Below are 15,168 nucleotides of genomic sequence, written 5' to 3'. Positions count from 1 at the left end.
TGTAAGATATAGATATAGTTTTGCTACCATATGTTACTAATAAAAATTGTTTATAATCAAGGAATGCCTGACAGTAAATGCCAGTGTCGTCAAATGATGTTCTGTATAGCTAATGCTCTAGTGATGTATAGGAGGCTGAATACTATCATATTGTTTTTGTTTTTTTCTGAAAATTATCCTTCAGTCAGTCCTAAATATACCTCTTTTACTTTTGCAGAAAGGATAACCCCTATGCAAAAATTGCTGTTCTAAAACATCTGCTTCTCTATAAAAACCGTGGATATCCATAGAGTTTCTCCACATTCTCAAAAATTGTCCATAAAATAGATTACACCTATGGGAACATGGGTGAAATGATGTAAAGTATAGATATGAGTTATGATCTTTAGGTTTCCTTTAAACCTTAAACACTATAGTGTTGTCCTGTCTCCAATAGATTACAGTGTCCAGGAATGGAATAGACTGATTATCAAACTGTGCAGAAAATGTAATGTGAGGATGTAGATCACATAGCCATTTTAAAAACCCTGGGACATGGTCTCTGCGCAAAAATAATCAAAATATCATCAATAAAATGCTTGTAGCAAATAAAATCTGAAAAAGGGTTAACATTTGGATTAGTAATGGTACTCTTCTCTAATTTACCCAGTTTTACTATAGATAGAGCTACCAAGCTACCTAAAGCTATTACCTTCGTTTGGATGTGGAACTGTTCCTTGTACCTGAAATAGTTGTTTTCCTATATATCACTGAAATCCATGAGAAAATAAGATGGTATGTGAGATATATTTCTATATAGAGCTTCCACATCTAACATTATGAAAACCACACAGGAAGGACTTATGACTTACAAATTATGTCCTTAGTATCTTTAAGAGTTAGCCTGGCTGACATACAGTAACGGAAATGTGTCCAAGTATTTAGCAAAAGGCTTTAGACATGAGCCACATCCAGATATAATAAGACAACCCAGATGTGTGGGAGGGGGGCATCTTGCCTTATGCATCTTGGGAGCCAAATAAAAAAAGGCAGGGGGGACTCTGGGAAACTCTTGCCAAAAGTATCTATAAATTGGTTCATCTATAATATCAGAACTAAGTACATCTGTGAGATTTTGCCACTTATTAATCCCAGTCAACTCAGCACATATAGAAATGGTCAGTAGTTTATTCAGGATCAATTCAGAGCAATGGACCTTCATGCTACCAGGCCATTGCTGAGAATAAAGAAACTCACCAACAGAACCAATAATATAGCAAGCAAAAATGTGTGCAAATGAAAGCCAGCCCCTTTCAGTTAGGTTCCCAGGGTTAGTTGCACAGCATAGAGAATCTTTGCTCGACACTCAAGTTGTCTGGCAAAAGTGAGGCACTGCCAAGGCTACCAGATAACAATTCCACTGTCTACATTTTCCTCCTGCACATTTTGAAAAAGTTACAGCAAGCAAAAGGCTAAAGCATGCACAATGGAGCAAAGTGTAAAATGACTACAATACTAATTATACTGGTATGTAATGCAAGGTGATACAGAGAAGTGAAAAGGACTGAACAAGTGGAAACCCACAACTACAGCAGAACTCTTCTGACCCAGTTGTCAGGGAACCTAACAGCATCCTGCAAAGTGATCTTAATAATTCTCATGATTTGATCTGTGGGATCTCTAGCATTATAATATGTGAGATCAGATAACTGCCTCAACTTCTCATCACAATCTACAGTATTTAAAGCCACAAACACACCATCGTTATCTGCCTGTTTAAAGGTCGGTGCCAGATCTTGACAGGTGCATGTGCTGCTTTTCCCCCCTCAGCTGTCATATTGTAATGGCAACATTGTGGATGAGACTCCAGAGTTGCAATGTCCTGGAGAACTACCCTCTCAACAGGCTCAGTTGTAGGTGGTTAAAAAAAGTTGATTTTTGTCATAGTTTATTAGGATCATGTCACTAACAACAAAAAATGCTCTAAGTTTGATCAGTCTCAATAATTTAAACAATTCTGTTTTGATCTGAAAATCATCATAATGAGGGACTGGGACAAAATGAAGTCCCAAACCTAGGGCTCTAAGGTCAGTCAGGTAATACTCTATCTGATAGATTCACCTATTGGGTGGTACATCCTCCTCCTGATGTTGGGTCATGATTTATCACTTGTGTGACTGAAGTGAAGACAGTTTAAACATGGAGCATTAATATTTATGTGTTACATATTGTTGTCTTGACAAGATGGGATTGTGATTTGATATTTATCAAGACACACAAAAACAGATATATATCAAGACACACAAAAACAGATATAAATAAATATATTTATTTCCAGATATAGATAAATATATTTATTTGCAGTACTACAAAATATTTTTCTTTCTGATACATATAGACACAGTGGGGTGAGGTTGCTTCTCTTTCTGGAGTCACAACAGATGTCAGAAAGTCAAAGGAAGCAACAGGCCAATGCTCAGTTTCAGTTGCTACTTGCAGAACCGGGATGGGTTGCATAACAGCAGAAGCAGCACCACTAAAGAGTGCCTAATGAAGCATCTCCATAGCCCTAGGGGAGGGAGATAGTAAACTTTTCCACTGCTGGCCTCTGTATAGGCAGAAGAGAACCAGATAGCTTCCTCCTCCCTGCACCCCATTTGCTCTTAGCACCTTTCTTTAGCTGTCACCCAGGGCCCACTTAACTTCCCTGCTACTCATTTTCTAGTGTTTTCTAGTATTAACCAAATGACTTACACTCACTCCTAATCTAATCCCCAAGGAAATCCCTGTAAACCTGCAAATTAAGGTTGTTTTAAAGTCTAGCTAAATATCCCCTTGTCTAATTTTTGGGTGGTCCCAGAGTTAGCTAAGGTGGGAGACCATGAAGTAAGACCAAGGTTACTATGTGGAGAACAGCAATGACAAACCTATGTCTGCTCACTGTTTGCCTAGAAAATCACATTGATGGGGTAGCCATGAATCAGTTGAGATGTGATAGCATCCTCCAATGTTTGCTGGTGTGGGGAGAATTCTATGCTTTCTCCAAAGCAAAGAATAGTCAAAAATACAAGCAAAGCCAAAAGATTCTCAAATTTGTTGTATTTGCTCTGAGCCTGCTTTGTGGGATAGAGCAGAATAGAAATTAACAAAATAAATAAATAGAAATAAAGCAGACAAAGCCAATAAATTCAAAGAACCAATGAAGAATCAGAGAATCCTGGAAGAACAGTGAGACAATGTGGTAAGCCTAACACAACAAATGTACAGCCGAACAATCCAACCAATATCAAACCAGAGAACTGTCCAAACCAAACTAAATAGGACTACTGTGTAAGCCCCACAAAAGTAAAATCAGCATATCGGAATCCATAGACAACCTGAGAATTAAGGGCCATGTCAAATTCAAGAAACGAGCACAAAAAAAGCAAACCCAATATGAAGCAATTTGTGCAAAGAATACAGTGTTGCAAGATTAACAAAATCAGCAAACTGATACCAAGACTCAGGAAGACACAGGCACACTGGAAAAATAAAGAAAACACAGTCCTGGGAGCCTTAAAATGCTGGCTGGCTCCACATATTTCTGGTTAATCCTGGATAGTTCTGAGATATTTCTGGGATTTTTCAGGACCATTCAGGATGGTCCTGAGAGGCTGGAAAATAGGGCCATAGACAGGATTTTAAAAGTTGGGAGGCATGTTAAAAAGTTAGGGGGCACTTAACATCTCCCCTTCCCTGATCTCCACTGCCATGACTCAGGGTCCCTGTTTCAGGGTCCCTGTTTCAGGGTGCCTGACCTTCCTTCCTGCCCCCCCCCCCGCCACCATCACTTGAGGGGCCACAGGAGTGAAAGCTGAGAGCTGGGTGCTGCCCCCTCCCTCCCTCATGATTTAAATTGCATGAAAGCAGTACCCAGGAGCAGCTGCTGCCCCTCCCATGCCATTTAAAGGGCCAGGAGGAGGAGCCACTGCACCTAGGTCCCCTTCCCATGCAATTTAAAACACGGGGGAGGGAAGGAATGGCCCCCAGCCTCTCAGCTTTCACCTCTGTGGTAAAGGGGAGGTCAGGAGCACCTGAGTCGGGATACCCAACAGGATGTCAGGGGCAGGGCCCCCACAGGCCCCCCTGTAGCTACAGGCCTGCTGGAAAACTGACCTAAAACAAAAAAAAAATGAACTTCAACAGGTATAAATGTAAAGTTCTGCAATTAGGTAGGGAAAATCAAATGTATAATTATAGGATGGAGGAGACTTGTCTTGGCAGTAGTATTTGTGAAAAAACATTTAGAGGTCTTTGTAGACCATGCACTGAATATGAACCAGCAGTGTGATGTGGTACTAAAAAGTCAAATGTGATTTTGGGCTCTGTCAACAGAAGTATAGTGTCCAGATCTCATGAAGTAATGTTATCATCTTACTCTGCTCTGGTTAGACCTCACCTAGAGTACTGTGTTCAGTTTTGGGCATCACAATTTAAGCAGGATATTAACAAGCTAGAACATATCCAGAAGAGGACAAGATGGTGAGGGGTTTGGAGACCAGGTCCTATGAGGAAAGGTTAAACGAGCTCAGTATGTTTAGTCTGGAGAGGAGATGACTGAGAGGTGATATGATCACCATCTTCAAGTATTTGAAGGAGTGTCACATAGATCAGGGGTGGCCAACGGTAGCTCTCCAGATGTTTTTGCCTACAACTCTCATCAGCCCCAGCCATTGGCCATGCTGGCTGGGGCTAACGGGAGTTGTAGGCAAAAAACATCTGGAGAGCTACCATTGGCCACCCCTGACATAGATGATGGTGTGGGGTTGTTTTCTGTTGCCCCAGAAGGGCAAACCAGAACCATGGATTGAAATTACATCAGAAGAGTTTTTGCTAAACATTAGGAAGAACTTCCTTACAGAGTGGTTCTTCAGTGGAACAAGCTTCCTCAGGAGGCGGTGAACTCTCCTTCTTTGGAGGTTTTTAAGCAAAGGCTAGATAGCCATCTGACAGCAATGGAGATTCTGTGAAGTAATGCAGCTCATGAGATGGAGGGCAGGAAGGGTTGCATTAGTGCTTAGTTCTTGTGGCCCTTTTTTTGGAGTTAGGAAGCAATTTTCTCCAGCCCAGTTTTGCCAGGGACAGGGCCAGCATGTGGAAGTTGGCGAACCAAGTGATTGCCTAGGGCGCCAATTTCCAGCAGGGGGCAAGTGCACCCTCCCCACTCACGCCATCCCTGAGCCTCCTGCTCATTTTTTTCTGGGCTCTGAAGGATTGGAGGCACTCTCCAGATCCCTCAGAGCTGAGAAAAAGCAGTGTTCTCCTTCCCCAGCATCCTCCAAGGGCGCCGGGGAAGTGAGGGGCGAAGCATTCTTTTGGTTCTGAGGGATCGGAGGAGCTCCCCTGATCCCTCAGAGCTGAAAGAGTGACTTTTCCCTTCCCCTGCATCCTCCAAGGGCTCTGGGGAAGGGAAAGGCTGAGTGATCTGTGGGATCTATGGGAGGGTTGAGCAGGGGGCATTTGCATGGAGGGTTCCTCAAGAGGCACCCTCTGTGCAAATGGGGCCTGATTTGGACCAGTGTTGGGGGCCCTCCCCCACTGGAGGGCAGGGGGCAGAGCCTTGCCTGGGGTAGCAAAAACCCCAGCACCGGCCTTGGCCAGAGATCCTGGAGGGTTTCCCCCCCCCATCTTCTGGGTGTGGAGCAAGGGTAACTGGGGTGTGGGAGAGGTATTTTTGGATTTCCTGCATTGTGCAGAGGGTTGGACTAGATGACCTTGTAAATCCCTTCCAACTGTATGATTCTATGATTCCAGTATCCTAGAAAGAGATCTGGAGACCTGAATATATCTGGAAAATAATGACAAGGTATGTTTTCAGATGCATATTTAGAGTGTATATATCTGACTACATAACTCTACTTGCTAAGCCTATTGTTACAGTGCTCTCTCTCTCTTTCTCCCTCTCTCTCTCTGTGGATTTTTTTTAAAAAGAAAGAAAATGAAACCGCTTGTTTTCAGGTGGTGAGGGAGAGGGAGTGGTTTAACCATAACGGTTCAACAGAAAAATGGAAAGCTTACTAGGCTCATGGTAGGTAAAGATAGAAGAGAGAAGAGATAAACAATCGTAAATGCTATGTATAAATTATTAAATTACATCTGATCTGTATGACATAATTAAAGAAAATGATGTTGCTGTTTCTTTAGAGATATTTATATATAATACATTATAATATTTAGTACATCATATATGCTCATTCTCTCGATTTGGTTTTAAAATATATTTTAATAGTTTTAGTAATTTTACTATATTATTTTGAAATCATTCAAGAATTAATATGGTTTGATCTGCAGTAAAGTAGTATTACTGTTATGCTAAAATAAATTATTTAATATCTGAAGATATCTGATGTAGTGGTAACTATAAAACTGCAATAAGAAAATTGAGGAAGGAAACAGTTTTGAACATACTTTATATTTGCCATAAATGCTATATATATATATATATATATATATATATATATATATATATAATACATCATTTATATTTTTGGATGTCCTTGATAATTGTAAATATTTTAGAATCTTTTCTTGTAAATTTTCCCTTCCCTTTTTTCTCTTTCTGTATCCCTATTTAAAAAAAAATAAGAAAAAAAGAAAAGAGAAAAGAAAAGTGGGCTGGAGATCAGTGGGACTGGGAAGGACAAAGGAAAGTGACAGCAAGTGGTCTCAAAAGAATCAGGAAAAAATAGAGGGTGAGGGAACAGAGTGAAAACTAAAGGCGCAAAAATCTGTGCAGATGTCAAAGTAATCCGGCCCTTTCCCGGCCGTGCTGCCGCAGAAGGCTGTGGGCGGGGGCCGTGCTTTGCCTCCCCGGATGGAGCGAGACAACGCTTCCCGCCCATCTGGGGATTTTCAGGGCGGGGGCTGGGGTTTTATAAACCCAGCCTCGCCCTCCGACACACACTTCGCTGCGTGTTTTGGTACGGACCTGGTGGGCGCTCGTCGTTGTTCTAATGGCGAGGCCTGCAGCAGCGGAGTCATCGGCGGTCGCTTCCTGCCTCTGTTCGCGACGGTCCTCCTGTCAGCTGCTGAGTCGGCTTGCCTCGCTCTGTGCGAGCCGCGGCTTGATTTCCAGCTATTTGTTGCTGTTTCGGCCAGCTGATCGGCGTGGGAGCGTGAAGGGCGGTAACAGCGGCTTCTGCCGCGGCGTGCTTGTTCTCCTCCTGATTTGTTAACCCCCTGTAGTCCGGTGGTTTTGCTTGGGGGGGTGCCCAACGTCTGCCTTAGGGGGCCCAGTGGGCTGGTTTGATTGGAGGCAGCTTCAAGGGTTTTTTCCTTCTTTCCCCGGGGGTCCTCTTTTAACTTTGGCTGGCCTTGGGTGGGGTACGCTGCCTGGCTCATCCGCTGCTCACCCCACCACCCGGGCAAAGGGCTTAGTGCAGCTTTGTTTTCAGGCCTATTGGCTTTGAACCTGTTTAGGCTTCAGGGTTTTGCAATGGCTCCAAGGAAGGGTCAGGGTACTTCCAAGGGAAAGCAGCCTGCAAAGGCTCAAGGTAAAAGGCCTGCACCTAGCAGGCCTGGGGTTGAGGTTGAGCCTAACACCAGGCAGGCCATTGTTGATAGCCTGGCTGCCTTGGAACGTCAGCATGTTCTTGACCCGGGCACATCTGGGTTACCTCGGGGGCGGAAAGCTGCACGGGCGTCTACAAGGGCTTTCGAGCAGGAGGTTCTGGCCCGGCTTTCTACCCTGCAGGACATGGCTGCCCGCCCCGGCCCATCTGGAGCCTCGTCTCACGTTCCTGTTGTGCCCGCCTCAAACTCTGAAGATGAGGTTGCTCCCGCTGAGGGCGTGGATCATCCTGATGACCGCTCTGGGTCCACACCCGTCGGGCCTGCGGTGGGGGTGTCTGGCCAGGAAGGTAAGTTGGGCGGGCCAGTGCCGGTTGGCACTTGGCCTTAGGGGGTTTGGGGACCCCTCTATCAGCCTGCTCCTCCCTTGATGTCAACTCCAGGTGGTCTTGGGGCGGCATCTGGTTCTTTGGGTTCTGTGGCGCCAACTTGCAGTTGGGGGCCGTGTGGGCAGGGCCAGATTTTGCCGTGGGGCGCTGTGTCTGCTTCTCCAGCTCCGGCTACCCAGTCCACACCACAAAGTTCGGGTGGTCAGCCCTCACAAGGTGGATCTCTGCCATGGGGTCAGTTGTGGGGTGGTCAATGGCCAACAGGTTGGCCTAGTACCTCCAGTGGTTTAGGTGGTTGGTTTCCAACCTCAGTGGGGTCTGTCCCATTTCAGTGCCGGCCCTCTGGCGACACTGCCATGCCGCTGGGTGACCACTTGACGGTGGCCACCCGGGAAAAGATACTCAGGGGTGAGTATGTGGACGTCTTTGGCCTTCTTTACCGGGATCTTGAGAAGAAGGACAAAGACAAGTTGGATGATAGGGACAAGGAAAAGATTAAACGCAGGAAGGTAGAAAGGAATTGGGCAAACTGGTTGCCCGGTTTTTTAATTTATGCTGGAGTTATAGCGCGTGCACAGCCTTTACGGGCTACACCACTATTCCAGTACTGTGATATTGTCTACAAGGCATATACGGACTTCTCGGGTGCTGCGTGGCTGCAGTACGACGAGGAGTTCCGGATGAGGGCTGCTCTCAATCCCAACATGCCTTGGGACCAAATAAATCAACAGCTTTGGCTCCAGCTTATGTCCCCTGCTAAGCCCAATGCGGGGGATAGATCGGACAGTGGGCATCTTGTGAGTAAGCAGGCTGGTACATCTGGTCCCCGTGTCGGTGTGGGGCAGTCGGTTCAACCCCGGCTTTTGTGCTGGGAGTACACTTCCCAGGGGGTTTGTAACCGTAAGTCCTGTAAGTACAAGCATGAATGCCCTCTGTGCGGCGGTTCGCATGCCTTGGCGTCATGCAGCAGGTCCAAGCCCCGGGCTGGCCCCAAGAGGGGGGGGCGGGGCTGGAGCCCACGGTCCTGGCAAAGGGTCCCAGTCCCATCAAGGTGATGGTTCTCAGTAAGATGTTGGAGGGCTACCCTAAAATAAGTGACCGAGACTACTTATGGCAAGGTTTTTTGTTTGGTTTTCGTATTCCATTTCAGGGTCCACGTGGACCCTGTATGGCTAAAAACTTGATGTCTGTAAAAGGAATGGAGGGAGTTGTTAGGGAGAAGATATCGAAGGAGTGTGCTGAGGGCAGGGTGCTGGGCCCTTTCGATGCCCCGCCTGTCCCTAATTTGCGGGTTTCACCGTTGGGTGTAGTTCCCAAGAAGGCCCCTGGGGAATTTCGGCTAATTCACCACCTATCTTACCCCAAAGTGGGTCGGTTAATGACGCCATTCCTGAATTTTTGTGCACGGTTCGCTATACTTCCTTCGACCAGGCTGTCAAGGTCGTTCGGCGTTGTGGTATTGGCGCTGAGCTGGCTAAGTGCGACATAAAGTCTGCATTTCGCCTGTTGCCGGTTCACCCGGACGATTTTGAGCTCCTGGGCTTTATGTTCGATGGTAAGTTTTACATGGACCGGGCACTTCCTATGGGATGTGCTATTTCGTGTTCGGCTTTCAAACGCTTTAGCACTTTTTTAGAATGGGCTCTTCGTGAACGGGTTGGCTCCGCCAACACCGTTCATTACCTTGATGATTTTTTGTTCGTGGGCCCCAGGGGTTCTGGTCAGTGTGGTCAGCTTTTGCACTCCTTCCTCCAACTGGCTGATGACCTTGGCGTCCCGCTGGCGCATGAGAAGACGGAGGGCCCCTCCTGTGTCCTGACCTTTTTAGGTATTGAGCTTGACACAATTAAGCAGGCGTCCCGCCTCCCGGCTGAAAAAGTTGTGGCCCTCCGTCTGAGGCTTGCCGGGTTGAGGGGTAAGCGCAAGGTCTCTCTCCTAGAGCTCCAGCAGGTCGTGGGCCACCTCAACTTTGCTTGCAAGGTGGTGGCCCCGGGTAGGCCGTTTTTGCGACGCCTATGTGACGCCATGTGCTCTTTACGTCTCCCTCATCACCGGGTCAGAATTAGCAGGGGCATGCGTGAGGACCTGCAGGTTTGGGAGGAATTTCTTTCTGATTTTAACGGGGTTTCCTTTTGGCGGGACGATATGCGGATCGAGGCCGACCTGCAGATTATGTCCGACGCCGCTGGCGCTTGTGGTTTTGGAGTTTATTTTCGTGGCAGATGGTGTGCTGAGTCTTGGCCTGCCACTTGGTTGAGCTCGGACCTTTGCCGTAATCTAGCATTTTTAGAATTTTTTTCAATTGTGGTTGCTGTGTGCTTGTGGGGGGAGGAGCTGGCCAACCATGTTGTTCACTTTTGGTGTGACAACATGGCTGTGGTCCAGGTCATTAATACCCTTACCTCCAAGTCAATTCCGGTTATGCGCCTTGTCCGCTTTTTTACCTTGAGTTGTTTAAGGTTAAACATTTTGTTCCTTGCCAAGCACGTGCCCGGTGTGTGCAACGGGGTCGCAGACGCTCTGTCTTGTCGTCAGATGGAGCGGTTTCGACTTCTCACACCAGGGGCCGACCTCCTGCCGGCTCGGATGCCCCCAGAGATGTGGCGGCTTGGAGAGTCGAGGCCAACCGGGCCATGATGCTGGCTTTAGCCCCCTCTACCCGTAGGGCCTATGATCGCTCCGTTGAGCAGTTCTCGGCCTTCAGGGATCAGGTAGGATTGGCCGACCTTTGGCCGATTCCAGCAGCTCACCTCATGCAATTCTGCGTGGAGCTGAAAGGTAAGGGGCTGGTGGTAAGGACCATTAGGGCCAAGTTGGCGGCACTGGCGTTCACCAGCAAGGCAAAGGGGTTTGCTGACAACTCTGATGACTTCAGAATTCGCAAAATGTTGGAGGGTTGGGCCCGCGAGCAAGGCCCGCGGCCTGATACATGGCACCCTTTTTCCCCCGAGGTGTTAAAAGGTTTCCGCAAGTTATGGCCAGTTCTTTGTTTTTCTGAATTTGAGGCCGCCTTATTTCAGGCCGCCGCCATGGCTGCCTTTTTTTGGCGCCCTTAGAGTCAGCGAGTTGGTGGTCAGCTCGCGGAATGATTCTTCTGGCCGGGCTCTCCAAGTGGGAGATGTTAAAATTACAGGAGACTCAGCAGCCTTAAGGGTCCGCAGGTCTAAGACTGACCAGAGGCAGCGTGGTGTCACGATTACATTGGGCTCTTGCCACGATCGTGATATTTGCCCTGTTTTAGCATTGGCTGATTACATTGCTGTGCGGGGTGACGAAGCCGGCCCCTTTTTTCGGCACGGGTCCCCGTTAACCAAATTCCAATTTTGGTCTGTGACCAGCCGAGCCTTGGACAGGCTTGGGCTGTCCGGATTTCGGTTTGGGACCCATTCATTTAGGATCGGGGCGGCATCCACAGCGGCAGCCATGGGCTACCCGGGGCCGGCCATACAACAGGTTGGGAGGTGGCGGTCCTCGGCGTACAAGGGCTACGTCCGTCCTGTGCTGCCTGGCAAGTTTTAGCTTTGCTGGTTTTAACATTGTTGTTTTTTCTCCGTTATAGGTGCTGTGGCGCAGGGCGGGAGGCAGAGGATCCTGATCGCTGGCCACAGCATGGTTTTTTGGGCCGCTCATCAAGCCCGGCGTTCAAGTTGGGGTTCGCAGTTGGGGCTTATTGAATGGGCGGTCGTTGAGTGGCAGGGCCGTCGGGGCCTGCGCTGGGACGGGCTCTTGCCTCTCTTGTTCATGGGGAGGAACGGTCCTCCGCCACACATCTTGCTTATTCACCTGGGAGGCAATGATTTGGGCCTGGTGCAGGGGAGGGCCCTGTCACTCCAGGTAATCAAGGACCTCCAGGTGATCCGGAGCAGGTGGCCCGAGGTGCGGTTACTTTGGTCCGCCATCCTTCCGCGGCGGGTGTGGAGAGCGGCCTGGGACCCCGTTGGGTTAGAGAGAGCCAGGCGCAAGGCCAACCGAGTGATTAGGAATGCGCTCCGTGAGGGCCTTGGCCTTTTTGTCCCACACCCTGCCATCAGGTCGGATCGGGCGGACCTGTACCGGCAGGACGGTGTCCACCTGTCCGTGCTAGGTAACAGGGTGTTTTTGGGCAAGCTACAGCTGGGGCTTCGGCAGGCATTAGGCCTGCCGGTGGGCCCAGGGGCCTAAGCAGAGGCTTGGCCCTGGGTTGGCGGGTGTTTAAGTTGGTTTTCAGCTTCCGGTGAGCACCCACGGTTTCCCCTGTTTTAGGGAAATAGCGGGATGGGACAGTAGCGGGGTTCTACGGCCCTCTGCTGTCTTGCCCGCTACCGGGTCACCGCTTCGGGCTGGCCGTCCCTGGGTGGGCGGCCGTGCCGTGTGGTGTACACCTGGCCGGTGCCGGCCTGGCAGCAGCCGCTTCTAGCTGGCTGCGGCCGGGGGCAGGGTGGCTCGCCCCCCGGACAGGGTAGGGTCCTGGGGTATCTCCCTTGGCCTGTCCGGCAGTTTGTTAGTTTTGCCCCATGCTGTTCAGTTCAATAAAGTCGCCCTGTTTCCATACAAATCTGGCGTTGACTCGTTATTCCAACTGGGGGGGCAAAACCAAAGTGATATGGGGGCAGAATTGATGGGTGGGAAATCCATGCAGAAAAGCTCTGAAGTTGGTCTAGATAATCTGTCTCCTCCTCCTGAAATTATGTAGTCATCGTCCTTTCAAGCACCTTGCCCAAGAATGGTATATTAGATACTGAGCAATAGTTGTTTGGGTCACTGGGCCCAGGGATGCCTCACAACTGTCTCTTTCAATGCAGCCAAAACTAAACCCTCCCACAGATAGCCATTTATTACCTCCTTTATGCTCATTTATATTGCAGTTCATAGCAGTCTTGAGGCATGGAACTGGTTAAAGAGCCTGAGCTGCCTTTGTAGAAGTTTCCATTTAATTTACAAACAGGCAATCTGCTTTTTAAATGGAACAAAATTTTCCTTTGCAGAACTGGAAGATGCTGTGGAGGCATTTGTTGCATCATTCCCTCAAACTTCACATGATAGGAAACTGTAGGGGAACAGATCTCAGTGGAAATGTGTCTGCAGATATATTTGACATCCCTTTTATATTACACATCAAGGGATCAGGGTATTTTGCAATGTGCCGTTTCTCATTTTGTGCCCATAATAATACCATAAACTAGACTAGAGACTATGCAGTGGGGTGTGGCAAATGGCAATACAGGAACTGAAACTGTGTTTTCTATGCTGACTCATTCAGTAATCATTAAAAGAATTAAAAGAAAATATTTGCATACTGAAACATTTGCATACTGAGTCCTTTAACTTGAAGAAATATGCATAAATCATTGTTGGTGACACATTTATGACTCAGATTGCCAAATTCTGGCCTTTATAATCATTCATGTATTTAATAAACATTTAAATAAAACAGATGCACACAGGCTTGAAAAGTTACACTTTGAATTTGCATGACAAAAGTATCATAGTTCTTGCCTTTAAAAGACTGTTTTCAAATCACAGGCACAAATTTGTTTGTCATTAAAAGAGATATGCCATCTAGGCAAAATATAAACAATATCTCAAATACCTGTATCTTGAGGATAATTTATTAAGCTTGCAAATGAAGCAAGCCTGAGATGGCACAGGCCTCCTGGCATTGCAGATGCATCACACTGAACTGGCACCTCTTAGTCATCAGTGCTTCAACTTTAAGAATAAATGTTTTGTGCACCTTAAGCAGAACAAAATTCATAGAATTGTCTTGCATACTGAGAAAAAGGTTGCTCCAGAATAATATACCCTGTTGCAGAAAGAGGATATCCAACTATAATAATCTGTTTTCCATGTGAAATATGTGCGTTGATGTTTAAACAGAACTACAAGCATAGATTTTCATCAGGAATATGGTTAGGCTGTGTTCCATGTACATTTACTTGGGAGCATGCACCACTGTACTCAGTGGAACATGTACTGGATCAGGCTGCAGATTTCCCCAATTTTAACATTATAGAGTCCTGGTTTCCAGGGGACAGCTGCTCATTATAAAATAATGAGATCTAATGAAATTAAGGAAATGACTTGTCAGTTTCAGAATGTGGACTACAAAGAGAATTTTACCATGTTCTCTGTGTGTGTGTGCTTGCATGCATAAGAAACACAAGGAGCAAGGTTACACGTGTAGGAGGGAATGGTGTGTTGTCAAGGGAGATGTCTGTGTTGTTATGGAAACAATCTAAATGCAGCATAGGGATAAAGAAGGATAAAGAGCTGCTTTATACTGAGTCTGCTTCATATGATACCAAGGAGTTGTGGGTGCCTTTTCTCCATGGCTTTGTTTTAGATCTTTCTAGAAATACATAAAATGACTATACAGAAAAAGCAGATCACATGGGGGTTTCCCCAAGTACAACTGGGAATACAAGAATGCTGGCTTGGGGCATTTCCATGTGATTCCTCCCTTCACACAAACACCCTACCTAGTTTATTCATTTTATGTTGCTAGAGAAACAGTATTTGTTTTTATATTTACACCTTGTTTTCTCTCCAATCAGGACCCAAAGCAGCTTCTAATATTCACCTTGCTTGATTTTAACCTCACAAAAATCTGTCTTGTATTAGGCTGTGGGAGAGTGACTGGCCCAAGGTAAGCTTTCATGGCAGAAAAGGAATTTGAACCTGTGTCTCTCAGATGCTGGTGTGGCACTCTAACGTCATATATGACACTAATGGGTAACATATGAATTAGGCCTGAAACAAGCTGTAGTGATTTTGGTTATTACATAACCAGATAAAATAGTGACCAGATTTCACAGATAAAGCCATTTTGTTTAAGCTAATTGTATAGGATCTTGCCTTTGCATAAAATCTTGCTTTTATTGCATTGTCTTCTATCTGGTAATCCCTGTAGACAGGTTGTTGGGTTTTTTGCATTGTTTACCAGATCTGTCATTTTAATCTTACTACATGGTTTATATTTTATGCTGTCTGAATATTTGTGTTTGTGTTCCTTCAGTCCCAGTGAGAAAGATGGGCAAAAAATCAAGTAAGTAAATTAATTTCTCATTAGGGAGACTATTTATTCACTGATTTACTTATCTTGCACTTTACAATGTGGCATGTTGGGCCAAGGATCAGGCTCCCTTTATCAGTAACTACCACAGATAGATAGATTTCTAAAACTGGGTTACTGCCTTGCCTGTGCTCCCAGAAATGAAGAGGGCTCAATTCATAGTCTCTGGTTAATAACAACAATTCTTAACTTTGCTGAAAG

This window comes from Heteronotia binoei, chromosome 21 (genome assembly GCF_032191835.1).
Source record: "Heteronotia binoei isolate CCM8104 ecotype False Entrance Well chromosome 21, APGP_CSIRO_Hbin_v1, whole genome shotgun sequence".
Lineage (NCBI taxonomy): Eukaryota > Metazoa > Chordata > Lepidosauria > Squamata > Gekkonidae > Heteronotia > Heteronotia binoei.
The sequence above is the reverse complement of the archived record's forward strand: the minus strand, read 5'-3'. Positions refer to the sequence as shown.